The sequence below is a fragment of the Scyliorhinus canicula genome, chromosome 8 (genome assembly GCF_902713615.1).
Source record: "Scyliorhinus canicula chromosome 8, sScyCan1.1, whole genome shotgun sequence".
NCBI lineage: Eukaryota > Metazoa > Chordata > Chondrichthyes > Carcharhiniformes > Scyliorhinidae > Scyliorhinus > Scyliorhinus canicula.
In genome coordinates, this window is record NC_052153.1 from 170,830,145 (window position 1) to 170,843,948 (window position 13,804).

The following is a 13,804-nucleotide window of genomic DNA, read 5'->3' on the forward strand; positions in this document are numbered from 1 at the left end:
GTGTGTTAAATGTATGTTTTTAAAAAATTTAAAGTGCCCAATTCATTTTTTTTTTCCCAATTAAGGGGCAATTTAGCGTGGCCAATCCACCTACCCTGCACATCTTTGGCTTGTGGGGGCGAAACCCATGCAAACACGGGGAGAATGTGCAAACTCCACATGGACAGTGACACAGAGCTGGGATCGAACTTGGGACCTCGGCGCCGTGAGGCAACAGGGCTAACCCACTGCGCCACCGTGCTGCCCTCAATGTATTTAATCTTATTCAAGGGTCGTAGTTGATGAACATGCCCGACTGAGGTGAAGGATGGCTACTCACTAGCCTAGGTTGCCTTTCACTGGTTTTAGGTGAATGGGAATCCCTATCACCTCCAAGCCACTTACCATTTGGACTTGGACATCCATGTTGTCCCTTCATTGTCACAGGGTCAAGAACCCAGAACACTCTCTCCAAGTAGCACTGCGCGAACACCTTCTCCACACCGAACAAAACGATGCAAGAAGGTGGCTCACCCCCACTTACTCAAAGGTAGCTGGCGATGGGCAATAAATGCTGGCCTGGCCAGAGATTGCCATGACCTGAGAACTGTTTCTGATTTGCAGAAAGTGACCTTTCAGCCTATCATGCCTGAGCTTTCTTTTTTAAAAAGATTTCCAAATTGGACCCGCTCCTCCTCTCTTTCCCTGCAACCCCAGGAATGTTTTCTTAGCAATTTCACTTCCCACCTTTCATCAATCTCAGTCAAACAAGCACATTGTTATCTCCAATATTTTTTAATCTATAAATTTTCCAATTAAAGTTTTCCAATTAAGGGGCAATTTAGCATGGCCAATCCACCTACACTGCACATTTTTGGGTTGTCGGGGTGAAACCCACACAGACACGGGGAGAATGTGCAAACTCCACACGGACAGTGACCCGAGGCCGGGATTGAACCTGGGTCGTCGGCGCCGTGAAGCAGCAATGCTAACCCACTGCGCCACTGTGCCGCTCCCAATATTTGTTTATGTAATAAATTGCTCATAAGTGATGACAATAAAAACAAGATGTCGGGCAGCTCGGTGGCGCAGTGGTTAGCCCCCATTTGCAAATGTGCTGCCGCCTAATGCCCATTTCAGACGTGGGCTCTGGAAACTTTTTCTATCTTTGCCAATATTCGGGGCAGTAAACGTCTAGCGTGTAATGGGCGCGGGTTCCCTATCCACCGTATTCAATGGTGGCATGGTCACGTTGCGTTTGAAAAACTGATGCAAAACCTTTAAGTTGGGCATTGAAATGTGTCAACACTTGAGAGAAATGAATTATTTCATAAGGCTAATTTCAGAAGAAAATCCATTCCTTACCAAAACTAAGCTGATTAACTTTTTTGTCAAAAATCGATGAGTTTGAGTCAGAAAGAATGATTAACTTTGAGAAAACACCCTGTTTGTTTTCACTGAAAGTTCAATGAAAGCTGCTCGGATGAAGATAAAGAATTGATTCGACTCGCAACTGTAGTCTGCGCCAATCAATGAACTCATAACAATTTCTATCTACATTAAGAACAAAAAGACCTCAACATTAGTTTCTACACCTGTACTATGCTGGAGCTTATGATGAATGTCGCAATGGAAAACAACACCTTAAGGTTATAAAATTACTTGGAGGATGCGCTACCCTGATGGTCATCCTGTGTTTTCCATCACTCCCATCCAGAAATCGCAAGTCTTCACACCTGCCAAAGCTTTTGTCAATGCTTGGGAAATGAGCAAGGTATCCAGCTTCTGAACTGTTTTCAGCAATTATATTTTTACAATGCCTTCCCTAGATCTTGGACTGAATTCTCCGGTCCCCCAGCAGCGTGTTTCTTAGCGGTGCGCCGTTTCCCATTGAAGCCACCCCCACGCCGCTGGAGAACACGAAAGTGGGGGTGCACTGCCAGCAGGAAAAGAAAATCCCAACGGCCGGAGAATTTCAGCCTTTAATCCATATTTGAAAGTGGTGGAGTATCTCATCAGACTGGATTGTAAGTTTAACGTTTTAATAATAATATTTCACAGGTGATGAACAAGCAAATATCTAAGATACATACTATATTTTTATAGCATGTATTCATATGTATAGACATGGACGTCACTGGTGAGGCCCTAACTGCCCTTGAACTGAGTGGTTTGCTCGGCAGTTAAGAGTCAACCACATCGCCGTGGGTCTGGAGCCCCATGTAGGCTAGAGTAGGTAAGGATGGCAGGTTTCTGTTCCTACAGGACATTGGTGAATCAGATAGGTTTTTACGACAATTGATGACAGTTTCATGGACACCATTACTGAGACTAGCTTTCAATGAAAAATTTGGGACATTGCCTCTGTGCCACCCTCGCCCCATATTAACAAGTAACAATTGTGTAGTGCCTGTTAATCACACAGAATATACATTCTTTGTGCACAGGCAATGTGGGGAGCCCTGTCCAGATCGCATATGACAGCGACTATGTTCCAAATTGCAGCTCTGTAGTATTTAGCAGTTTGAACAGGGAAGAAGGATAATCTAACTGAAGAAATCATACAGAGTCCAAACACTGTTTCTCTCTCCGCAAATATATATATTTTTTAAATTCAAAAGTACCCAATTCTTTTTTTCCCAATTTAGGTGCAATTTAGCGTGGCCAATCCACTTAACCTGCACATGTTTGGGTTGTGGGGGTGCGAACCATGCAGACACGGGGAGAATGTGCAACCTCCACGCGGACAGTGACCCGGGGCTGAGATCGAACCCGGGTCCTCAGCGCCGTGAGGCAGCAGTGCTAACCACTGAGCCACCATGCTGCCCCATCTCTCTAAAGAGATTGCTGGACCTACTGGCCTTTTCCAGCATTTTTGTTTTTATTGCAGATTTCCAACATCCGCAGTGCTTTGCTTTGACTTATTTGATCTAATTGAGCTATTTGAATGTGGTAAAAGGTGTTGTTTTGTGGGGTGTGGGGGGGAGCGGTTGATGGAGAGAAAATATTTCCCCTGGTGTGGGAGAAGTCCAGAACAAGGGAGGGGCCACCTTAAAATGAGTACCCTGCTATTCAGGGGTGATGACAGGGAGTATTTCTTCACACAAAGTGTCTTGGAAATCTAGAACTTTACCTCACAAAAAACTAGTGAATCAATTGAAAATTTTCAAAACTAAGATTGATAGATTTTTATTGGTAAGGGTACCAAGGGGTATGGGGCAAAGGGGTTAATGGGGTTGAAATACAGATCAGCCATAATCTAACCGAATGGTAGAATTTGAGGAATTGATTGGCCTCCACCTGTTCCTATATTTCAGTGATTTCAACAGCACAAGACACTACCATATGTAGCCTGGGGATAAGAATGAGGGAAGAATGACTTGAAAACATCAGAATAGGACATCCTGAGTGTCTGCACAGTAAAAAAGTATAGATTGTGATGAAAGTTTTCAAAACAATGCAATTATCAAAAACTGAAATGAAAGAAGGCAGGGTGACGATGGACAAGCTTTCTTCAATGTTTACTTTCTGTCCCACTTCAAAACATGGGCAAAGAGATTCACTTGCCTTTCTCTCTCTTTTTTACACATTCGAAGGGAAATAAAATGTCGGCATCAGCACTTTTGGTGCACTTCAAACCATTAATTAGAGATTTCACAAGAGCCAGAGTCATCTTCGAGGACAGCAAAGCTGCATTCGAAATCGAGAAGAGCAACCTCATCACTTTGAGAGATTTGCAGCACCCTCCAATCCTGACAAGCCAAGGAAGCCCCTTCAAATATCACCCGAGAGATACGGCAGGTGCTCCCTCTTTCTGAACAGAGGCCCTTTCTTTTACTGGAGGGCTGGGGATATTTGAACTGGATAAATAAGATGAAGCATAAAGATCGTTGGCAGCGAAACACGGATTATCAAAAGTGAGGCCTGTAACCTTCCCCATACTTCACACAAAACTGAAGCAATACAGGAAGATTGCTTCTCACAGCAAATCATCAGTTATCTTGTGTAAACTGGGTATTTTTCTATCACAGCTGATCGTGACCACAGCAGTACCTCTGGTTTCACACAAGATTACATACTGTCAGACACTGATTATAGAGAGTGGTTAGGAAACTGAGCCCTCAATCCACGCCCCGTCATTGATGTTCTTTGAAAGGACATAGATTTTTTTGATCGGTTGTGAGATCCGTACTGTAACAAGGCTGGGAAACCTTATGCGAAGAAAAGTACAAAGAAATGACACTGTAAAACAAAACACCAGGGCCCATATTTTGGCAGAACAGGCACAGGCAAATGTGATCAGTCTGGGGAGCAAACTGTGGTCTTTGGACAATCTAAGGATTGAGGGACATGAAATGCAAGAATTATGAAAGCCTTGACAGTCCCATTTTGTTCACAGGCTAGGGCAGACAGGGAAGAATATAAAGCAAAAAGTAATGAACCCAGCTAATAACTAGAAAACTGAAAAAGAATCAAAACTGATGGAGACGTACAAGCGGTCATTAGTGGGAGCTCGCTGGTAGGGTAACACCTTTCTTCCGAGCCATAAGGATACTGACCTGTCTGTTCTTGCTCGCTGTCTGATTGTTAAAAATGTTAAGGCCCAGGTGGCTTCCTCCAAGACCAGGAAGATTTATTTTTACTTAAATCCAGGCTAATCCAGGCCGAGGCTGGTTTAGCACAGTGGGCTAAATAGCTGGTTTGTAATGCAGAACACGGCCAGCAGGGCGGGATCAATTCCCATACCGGCCTCCCCGAACAGGCGCCAGAATGTGGTGACTCGGGGCTTTTGACAGTAACTTCATTGAAGCCGATTTGTGACAATAAGCAATTATTATTATGTGCAGGTGCAATTTCCAATGGCTAAAACGTGAAGTTTTTGATAAGCCACCTTTGAACCGGCCCAGGCTTGGAGCCTGTTGAGTGCAAGTCTGAAAATGAAAAAAAGCACCGGAGCAATGAAGCGGAAAGACTAAAGGCAGATTTTAGCTTAAAAATTCAAGCAGTGCAGGACAGCACAGCGGATCCTTCACAATTTCAATTCAATCCCATGAAAGAAACGGACTAAAGCAGTGCCTCCAGACACTAGCCGGTTGCCCTGAGGGGAAAGGGAGTGGAATCAAAAGGCATCTAACTGCAATGTGGAAGAGACCACACTGACATGACGGCACACAGATTGAGGCCCAGCAAAACAACATTGATCTGTAGCCATTATGTATGCTTTCTAAATATCTGCTGTATATCGCCCAGTCCCAGACAATGCTGATTCTTCATGGTGAGCTGAGATTCAAAGACTGCAACTTGAACTAGCATTTCCTATGACAGGTGCAGGTGTAAGCAATGCTTAAAGGCATTGCAGCAACTCCTTCAGAACACTACTTCCAGTGCTCGTTTTAAACACTTGGGATGGCTGCTCTCGACATGGAGCGAGGAGTGTCTGGGATTTAGTAAAGCATTGTATACCCGGGAGCAATTATAGAACTGTATTCTAGTCAAGGAAGTTGAAATGCAGTTGAAAAGTGCAAGAATTAAATGCATAACCATTGTGTGAATGGTGACAATGGTTAAATAGATTCTTTAATGGTTTACACATATATTCCCGTACCGGTTGAGATTATTCATGATGGCTCCATCTTCCCAATCTTGCCCTCGCCTAAGGTGTGGTGATCCTCAGGCTAAATCACCAGTCAGCTGTTCCCCTCAAAGGGGAAGGCAGCTGATGGGCATCTAGGACTTTGGCCACTTTAACTTAGCTTATACACATATATCGTCACAAAGAAGTAAGTATTTGTGTTTGGTCTCTACACTGGCAGAAATTCCACCTGCAAGCAAAAGTGATCAAAACATGCATTCCTGGGATTATCTATCCAATAATTACCAAACGCAGCTGCTGACATTATGCTCTTTCCCTTTACTTCTACTTTGTCAATGTGTACTTTGCTGTGCTAGTCCACGGACCATAGGCACCCTTTTGATATCTTGCCATTTCTACGCACGTGCATCTAGATGAAGGGATATCGACCCCACCTATGGTCCCTGAGTCTTGCTAATTCGGGCCTGCAAACCCCAGCTATGCTTTCCTATTTGCACTTATGTTCATTAACTGTTACGTTGTCCTGCTTGCATATTGAGATTCAGAAAGGGGTGTTCATACCACTACTGTCTCATTGGCAGATAAATCCCGAATCAGAACTCTGCATTCCATTGGGAAGAACAGCTTGGGATACAGGCAAATGAACAGTAATGTAGTTATAGAATCATAGAACTTACAGTGCAGAAGGAAGCCATTCGGCCCATCGAGTCTACACCGGCCCCTGAAAGATACCTAAGCCCACACCTCCACCCTATCCTCGTAATCCCGCTTAACTTTTAAAAAATAAATTTAGAGTACCGGATTTATTTTTTCAATGAAGGGGCAATTTAGCGTGGCCAATCTGCCTACCCTGACATCTTTGAGTTGTGGGAGCGAAACCCACACAAACATGAAGCAAATGTGCAAACTCCACATGGACAGTGACCCAGGGATTGAACCTGGGACCTCAGCGCCGAGAGGCAACCCCACTTAATTTTTGGACAATACAGGACAATTTTTGTGTGATCTAGCCACTGGACAGTGGGAGGAAACCAGAGTACCCAGAGGAAACACACACAGACATGGAGAGAACGTGCAGACTCTGCACAGACAGTGACCCAAGCCGGGAATCGAACCCAGGTCCCTGGCGCTATGAAGCAACAGTGCTAACCACTGTACTACCATGCCATCCCTTAGAGGCCAGATTCTTGCATCCATCCCCTGCCAGGTTTTACAGGTGGGGAAGGATGGTGAGTGGGTTGGTGGCCTTTTCTGTTGGCTTCCTAAACACTTCTTTGACTGTTTGAATTCTCACCAACAAGGATGAGATGACATCCACTTGAATACAAATGGGGATATTTTAAAGACATTGAAAGGGTGGATATATGCGCTCCTTCCTAAAACTTGAGCACATAGTTTCAGCTGTCACTTCAGTGGGATACTGAAGGATTAGCACGTCATAGGAGGTGCTGTCTCTTTCGGTCGTTGCTGTTTGTCGGAGCTGGTCACTGCGCACCCCAACATTACAAAGATGTAACTCGGTCAGATATGGAACACTACTTCCAGTGTTCGTTTTATGCACTCGGGGCTGCTGGTCTCGACATGAAGTGAGGAATGTCAGGGATTAAGTAATGCCCATTGCACTGGATACCTGGGAACAATTATAGAAGTACCTCATTCACTGTGAAGGGTGTTGGGAATTTGTGAAAGATCCCTGAGGAATGCAAGTTCTTTTCTCACCCACTCGGTAACTAGGGGAGCTTTTTGTTCAAATATAATCATCAAACAACAACTGCAACATTTCCTGGGCGAGCTGGAAAGTAGTTGATTGATTTGGAATTAGTCAATTTCTGAGAGGGCACCTGAGCATTTATCTGAATAAAGGTCAAAGGGTGTCTGTTTGATATTATCTGATCAAGTGATCTGAGAGAAATCTGCAACTTTCATGCATCACACTCTTTAGATCTCTTTCTTACACTGCGTCTAATTAGGGTTAAGATCACAATTCACAACTGCCAAAAGGGAATTTACAAACAAAATTATTTCATGGGCTGTGGTCATTGCTGGCTGGACTAGCGTTCATTGCCCATCCCTAATTGCTCTTGGAAAGGTTGTGGTGAGCTGCCTTCCTGAACCTCTTCTGTTCATCTGGTGTAAGTGGACCCTCAGTGCTGTGAGGAAGGTCGGATTTTAACCCAGCCACTGTGAAGGAATGGCAGAAAAATTCCAAGTCAGGATGGTGAATGGTTTGGAGGGGAACTTCCTGGTGGTGATGTTCTCATAATCTGCTGCACTTGTCCTTCGATGGTTGAGGTTGAAGATTTGGAAGGCGCTGTTGAAGGAGCCTTGGTGAGTTGCAGTAGATTTGGTAGACGGTACACACTGCTGTTATGGTGCACTGGCGGTGGAGGAAGTGAATGTTTAAGGTGATGGACTGGGTGCCAATCAAGTGGGATGCTTTGTCCTGGATGGTGGCAAGCTTTGTAGCATTATTCAAGCTGCACTCACCCAGGCAAGTGGAGAGTATTCCATCACACTCCTGACTTGTGCCTTGTTGATGGTGGACAGACTTTGGATAGACAGGAGGTGAGTTACTCGCTGCAAAATTGCCAGCCTCTGACCTGCTCTGATAGCCACGGTATTTATATGGCTCGTCAAGTTCAGTTCCTGATCAATGGTAAGCCCCCAAAATGTTAATAGTGGGGGATTCAGCGATGGTAATGCCATTGAATGTAATTCAATGACGAGATGGTTAGATCCTCTCTTGTGGGAGATGGATATTGCTTGGCAATTCAGCAGTGTGACTGTTACTGTTGGCAGGCTGCAAACCTTTGCGTTTAATTCAAGACCTGAAGGCAGCTCCTCAGACTTGTGGAATTGTGAGTGTCCAATTCCATAGCTGCAGTGTCCAGAGATTGGAACTATTATATGCCAGGATATAGTGTACATCTCCCAGTAACAGCTTGCCTTCAAGTAACGGTAGCACAGTGGTTAGCACAGTTGCTTCACAGCGAAAGGGTCCCAGGTACGATTCCCAGCTTGGGTCACTGTCTGTGCGGAGTCTGCACGTTCTCCCAGTGTCTTTGTGGGTTTTCTCCGGTGTTCCGGTTTCCTGCCACAAGTCCCGAAAGATGTGCTGTTAAGTGAATTGGCCATTCTGAATTCTTCCTCTGTGTACCCGAACAGTCGCCAGAATGTGGCGACTAAGGGCTTTTTACAGTAACTTCATTGCAGTGTTAATGGAAGCCCACTTGTGACAATAAAGATTATTATAAAATGGAAGTGCTTCATTTTGCATTCTGAGAGGAGCCGACGGAAGAGAAAAACTGAGAGTGATGGGAGGAACTCAACCACCCTCACCTCTTCACTTGCCCATTGAAACCCGGATATTGTTGACTTTCTTCAAAATTTCTGTCTAAATGGTGAATTTTTAATTTTTTTAAAATTTAGTGTACCCAATTCATTTTTCCAATTAAGGGGCAATTTAGCGCGGCCAATCCACCTAGCCTGCACATCTTTTGGGTTGTGGGGGCGAAACCCACGCAAACACGGGGAGAATGTGCAAACTCCACACGGACAGTGACCCAGAGCCGGGATCGAACCTGGGACCTCGGCGCCGTGAGGCTGCAGTGCTATCACTGCGCCACCGTGCTGCCCTCTAAACGGTGAATATTAATGATATTAAGCGAAGTGGTAACAATGACATAGCTCACAGGGTAAGGGAGCTGAATTAATATCAGTGGAGACTTCATCATTAATCTAAGACACTTTATTGATTCTGTCATTTCAACTGTATGTGTAATTGATGTAACTTCCTCACTCTATCATCATGCAGTAACTCCCTCCCCATTTCATCAATTAAGTCATTAGCATTCAGCATTTAAACATCTTCATCAGAAACAAAGAAGAGAAAACAGATTGTTCAATATAAACCTAATTTTTTAAACTCGTTTTGACCTTCCATTCTGTAATTATCCACTTGGTCTGTCAGAAAATGGGGTGTGGCATCAGAGAGAAAAGAGAATTTATAAACGCACCACCCACATCACCACCCGATGCTCCTCGGAAAAATATCCTCTACTCATCTCCTGAAGGGGCAGCTTGGTGCACAATTTCCTCGATGTTGGCAACCTTACTTCATGACCGTCCTTTACTTCATGCTTTGCAGGCGTGAATCTTTAAGGAACTGATGGAAATTAAATGCAGCAGTATTGTAACACGAGGAGGGGCGGAATGCCCAACCCTGACCAGCTCAGACACGGATAACACTAGAAGGGGCGGAATATCTTCCCTGACCAGCTCAGACACGGATAACACTAGCAGGGGCGAAATGTCTTCCCTGACCAGCTCAGACACGGATAACACTACAGGGGCGAAACGCCTTCCTGATCAGCTCAGACTTGGATGAACCCGATAGAAACCTGAAAGGCCCTGGAAGCAGAAAAGCAGCCTCGGTCCAATTTGGCAGCTGGGCCATTTTAAATAACCAGCTGCACCAATTACTCTGTGTTGGAAAGAATGAACTTGCAATTCTACCGTGTATCTCACAAACTCAGTATCACTGAGGTACTTCACAGGGAATAAACCATTTTGAGGTATGCTGCACATCTGTGATTTCTTTGACTTCATCATTGGTGGGCAGCTGTGCCATCAACAGCCTATGTCCTGAACACTGGAACTTCCTCCCTAAACATCCCCACTTCTCCCTCCTTTTAAGGTGTGCCCCACACCCTGCTTCTTTGGCCAGGTGTTTAGTTACCTGTCCTAATATCGCTTTATGTGGTTCAGTGTCAAATTCCAGCTGATTATTGCACTTGTGAAAGACCTTGGGACATTTTGCTAAGTTTAAGTGTCAATATAAATGCAAGCTACTGTTTTATACAGTTGGAGAATTGAACTATCAATGTTTTATGTTATGCAGGAAGTCATGAAGACAAATTCTATCTCAACAGAATGGGGCAAACCCAATTTAAAAAATCGAACAAAATATCTCATTGCTCACATGTTGTCTGATTTGGTGAAATCTTGGCCTTGATTACGCACGAGTGTTTTAACAGGGTGATCATTTACTCGGGTAATCTTTCTGTCTTGCCATTTAGTACCATGGTGACTATGTTACTGGATCAGTGGCACAGAGGCCTGCAATAATAATCTTGAATTGATGAGCACAATTCTTCCAAGATGCTGATGCACCAAATTAAATTTTGGCTGTGTTAAATCGTATTGTGAGTTTACCATATGTGAATTTGGAAAGTGGGTTTGAGAATGGAAGTATGCCTGCAAGTGACAGAAAGGACAATTGCTTTGTAGACTTAAACAAAATATTATTTTCTGAGTTGAAAATTGGAAATCAGAACAAAGAACATACAGTGCAGAAGGCGGCCATTCAGCCCATCGAGTCTGCACTGACCCAATAAGCCCTCACTTCCACCCTATCCCCGGAAGAAAACGAAACACAAGACCTGAGTATGATAATGTACCATCTCTAGATCCTGATGATGCTGTTAAAGCTATTTGTCTTTGTTTTGATTAAATCATTGTACTTGCATAATATAACGTGTTTTTTAAATATAAATTTAGAATACCCAATTATATATTTTTTCCAATTAACGGGCGATTTAACGTGGCCAATTCAATTATTCTGCCTATCTTTTTGGATTGTGGGGGTGAGACCCACGCAGACATGGACAGTGACCTGGGGCCGGGATCGAACCCGGGTCCTCGTCGCCATGTGGCAGCAGTGCTAACCAGTGCGCCACCATGCTGCCCTTTTGATGTGCAATTGTGAATGAAGGATACTGTATTTGTATGATGTAAGAAATTATTTGGATAGCTTTGTGATGTTAAATTTCTGTATATATAGCTCTTGGGGTTATATTAATTTTGTGTAGATATATATGGGGCTAAAAGGATCAAGGGATATAGGGGGAAGACGGGATCAAGGTATTGAACTTGATGATCATAATGATTGGTGGAGAAGGGGCAGCACGGTGGTACAGTGGTTAGCATTGTTGCCTACGGCGCTGAGGACTCGGGTTCGAATCCCGGCTCTGGGTCACTGCGTGGGTTTCGCCCCCACAACCCAAAAAGATGTGCAGGATAGGTGGATTGGCCATGCTAAATTGCCCCTTAATTGGAAAAAATAATTGGGTACTCTAAATTTATAAAAAAGAAAATAATGATTGGCGGAGCAGGCTCGAAGGGCCAAATGGCCTCATCGTGCTTCTATTTTCTATGTTGCTAAAGTGAATGTGACACCAGTGTAAAGAAATCTTTATGTTTATGACGATTACTTTCTTTCAAAGGGGGAAGTGTCAGGAAAATACAGGTAGTTGTGAGGGATTTATATTCGTATTGGTAAACATTAGAAAGATGGTATGGTTTAAGCAGGTTTAATTTAAGGTTTCTGTGCTTGGAAGTTAGATGTATGCTGGACAAAGGTGTTTGTATGTATGGGGGTTGGTTAAGCTGCACCTGTGTTTCTATTGTGCTTAGAGAGGACTACAGTGTGACGAATAAATAAACCAGCAGTGGTTGCTTAGCAACTGGGGCCTTGTAAAGTAGAGAAGCTTTTAAGTTTTAGTTTGCAGTTGGAGATGGGTAGTGAGAGGGAAGGCAGTTCTCACAGCCCTGCTAGTAGCAGCTGGTTTAGTTGGCTAGAAAGGGAACATTTCTCACAGCTTTGCTGGATGAAGAAATATACCATGGTTTAATGGTTAATAAATCTACCCTTTCAAGCCCCTTGAGAATCCTATATGTCTCAATAAGGTCACCTCTCATTCTTCTAAACTCCAATGAGTACAGGCCCAAACTACTCAACCTCTCCTCAGAGGAAAATGACTCCATACCTGGGATACATCTAGTGAACCTTCTCTGGACTGCCTCCAGTGCCATTATATTTGCTCTTAGATAAGGGACTAAAAATGTTCACAGTATTCCAGGTGTGGTCTGCATAGTCTTAACAAGACTACCCTACTTCTCTACTCCATTTGCTTTGAAATGCAAGTTTCACGCAGGGAAGCACGGTAGCACAGTCGTTAGCACTGTTGCTTCACAGCTCCAGGGTCCCAGGTTCGATTCCCGGCTTGGGTCACTGTCTGTGCGGAGTCTGCCCGTTCTCCACGTGTCTGAGTGGGTTTCCTCCGGGCACTCTGGTTCCCTACCACTGCCCAGTGGATTGGTCACGCTAAAGTTGCCCTGTGGTGTCCACACGCTAAGTGAGGTTGCCTCATGGCGCCGAGGTCCCAGGTTCAATCCCGGCACTGTGTCACTGTCTGTGTGGTGTTTGCACATTCTCCCCGTGTTTGCGTGGGTTTCACCTCCACAACCCAAAGATGTGGAGGGTAGGCCGATTGGCCATGCTAAATTGCCCCTTAATTGGATTTTAAAAAAAAATTGATTGCTAAGTCTTGTGCATCAGCATTGGATAGTTAAGTGCACTGATGTCAAAGAACAGGCCTAGGAGGTTGACACAACTGCTGAGGGGAGCTTTGACTTACCCTGTGGCAGGTCAGACTACGGACAGACTTCAGTGCTGTCAGACAAATTGCCTTTTCACTTTGATGTTGGTGTCAACCGTACACAGGCTCCAACATTAGGAGTTAGTCGCACCACTTTAATGTTAAAACACCTTCACAGGTGAAGACATGAAGCTTCTTGTGTTGTGGATCAAAGCAGGTACTCAGTTGAATGACCTTCAGAAGCTGTTCTAACATCTGCTCCTCACAGTCCTCGAGACACACATTTTAAAAAGCTTTCAGCTCCTAATGGAACACTATTTCAATCACATGCATTACCTTTGCTTTTTAATCATGATGAATTTGCACTCCAACTTTGAATCACCCCCATCCTCTCCCCGCCTGCATCATTAATAAACTGTCCTCTGTGGTTACTCGTCCATTCACAAGAATCTGCACATTTCGGCTGTGTTTCCTTGATGAGGAATATACAAAGATACCTTTGATTTGAGGAAGGCCCAGGGGATCATTTTATCACCATGTGTTGTGCATCTCTGCTGCGAGTACACAGGTGGCATGAACGGATATAAATCTAGCTACCTTCTCCCCTGCCCATTGCCCTCCCTACTTTAAAACCAAACCCATCAAATCCTCATTAATCTCCCAGCAGTTCCTGGTCCCTCAGCCCAGGCTGTCAGTAATGCCATCAGAGAATGTGTGAGGTAAATTAATCATCATTTCAACGATGCTCCATCTCAAAGATATATCCAAGATCATAATGGAGGTCCCTGGCATT

General features: G+C 44.2%; 1 protein-coding gene across 20 annotated transcripts in view; it reads right to left on the reverse strand.

Annotated features, from left to right (window-relative positions):
* tenm3 (teneurin transmembrane protein 3) overlaps nt 1–13,804 on the reverse strand; it is a 4,148,867-nt gene that overhangs the window by 578,238 nt on the left and 3,556,825 nt on the right. The window lies entirely within an intron of this gene.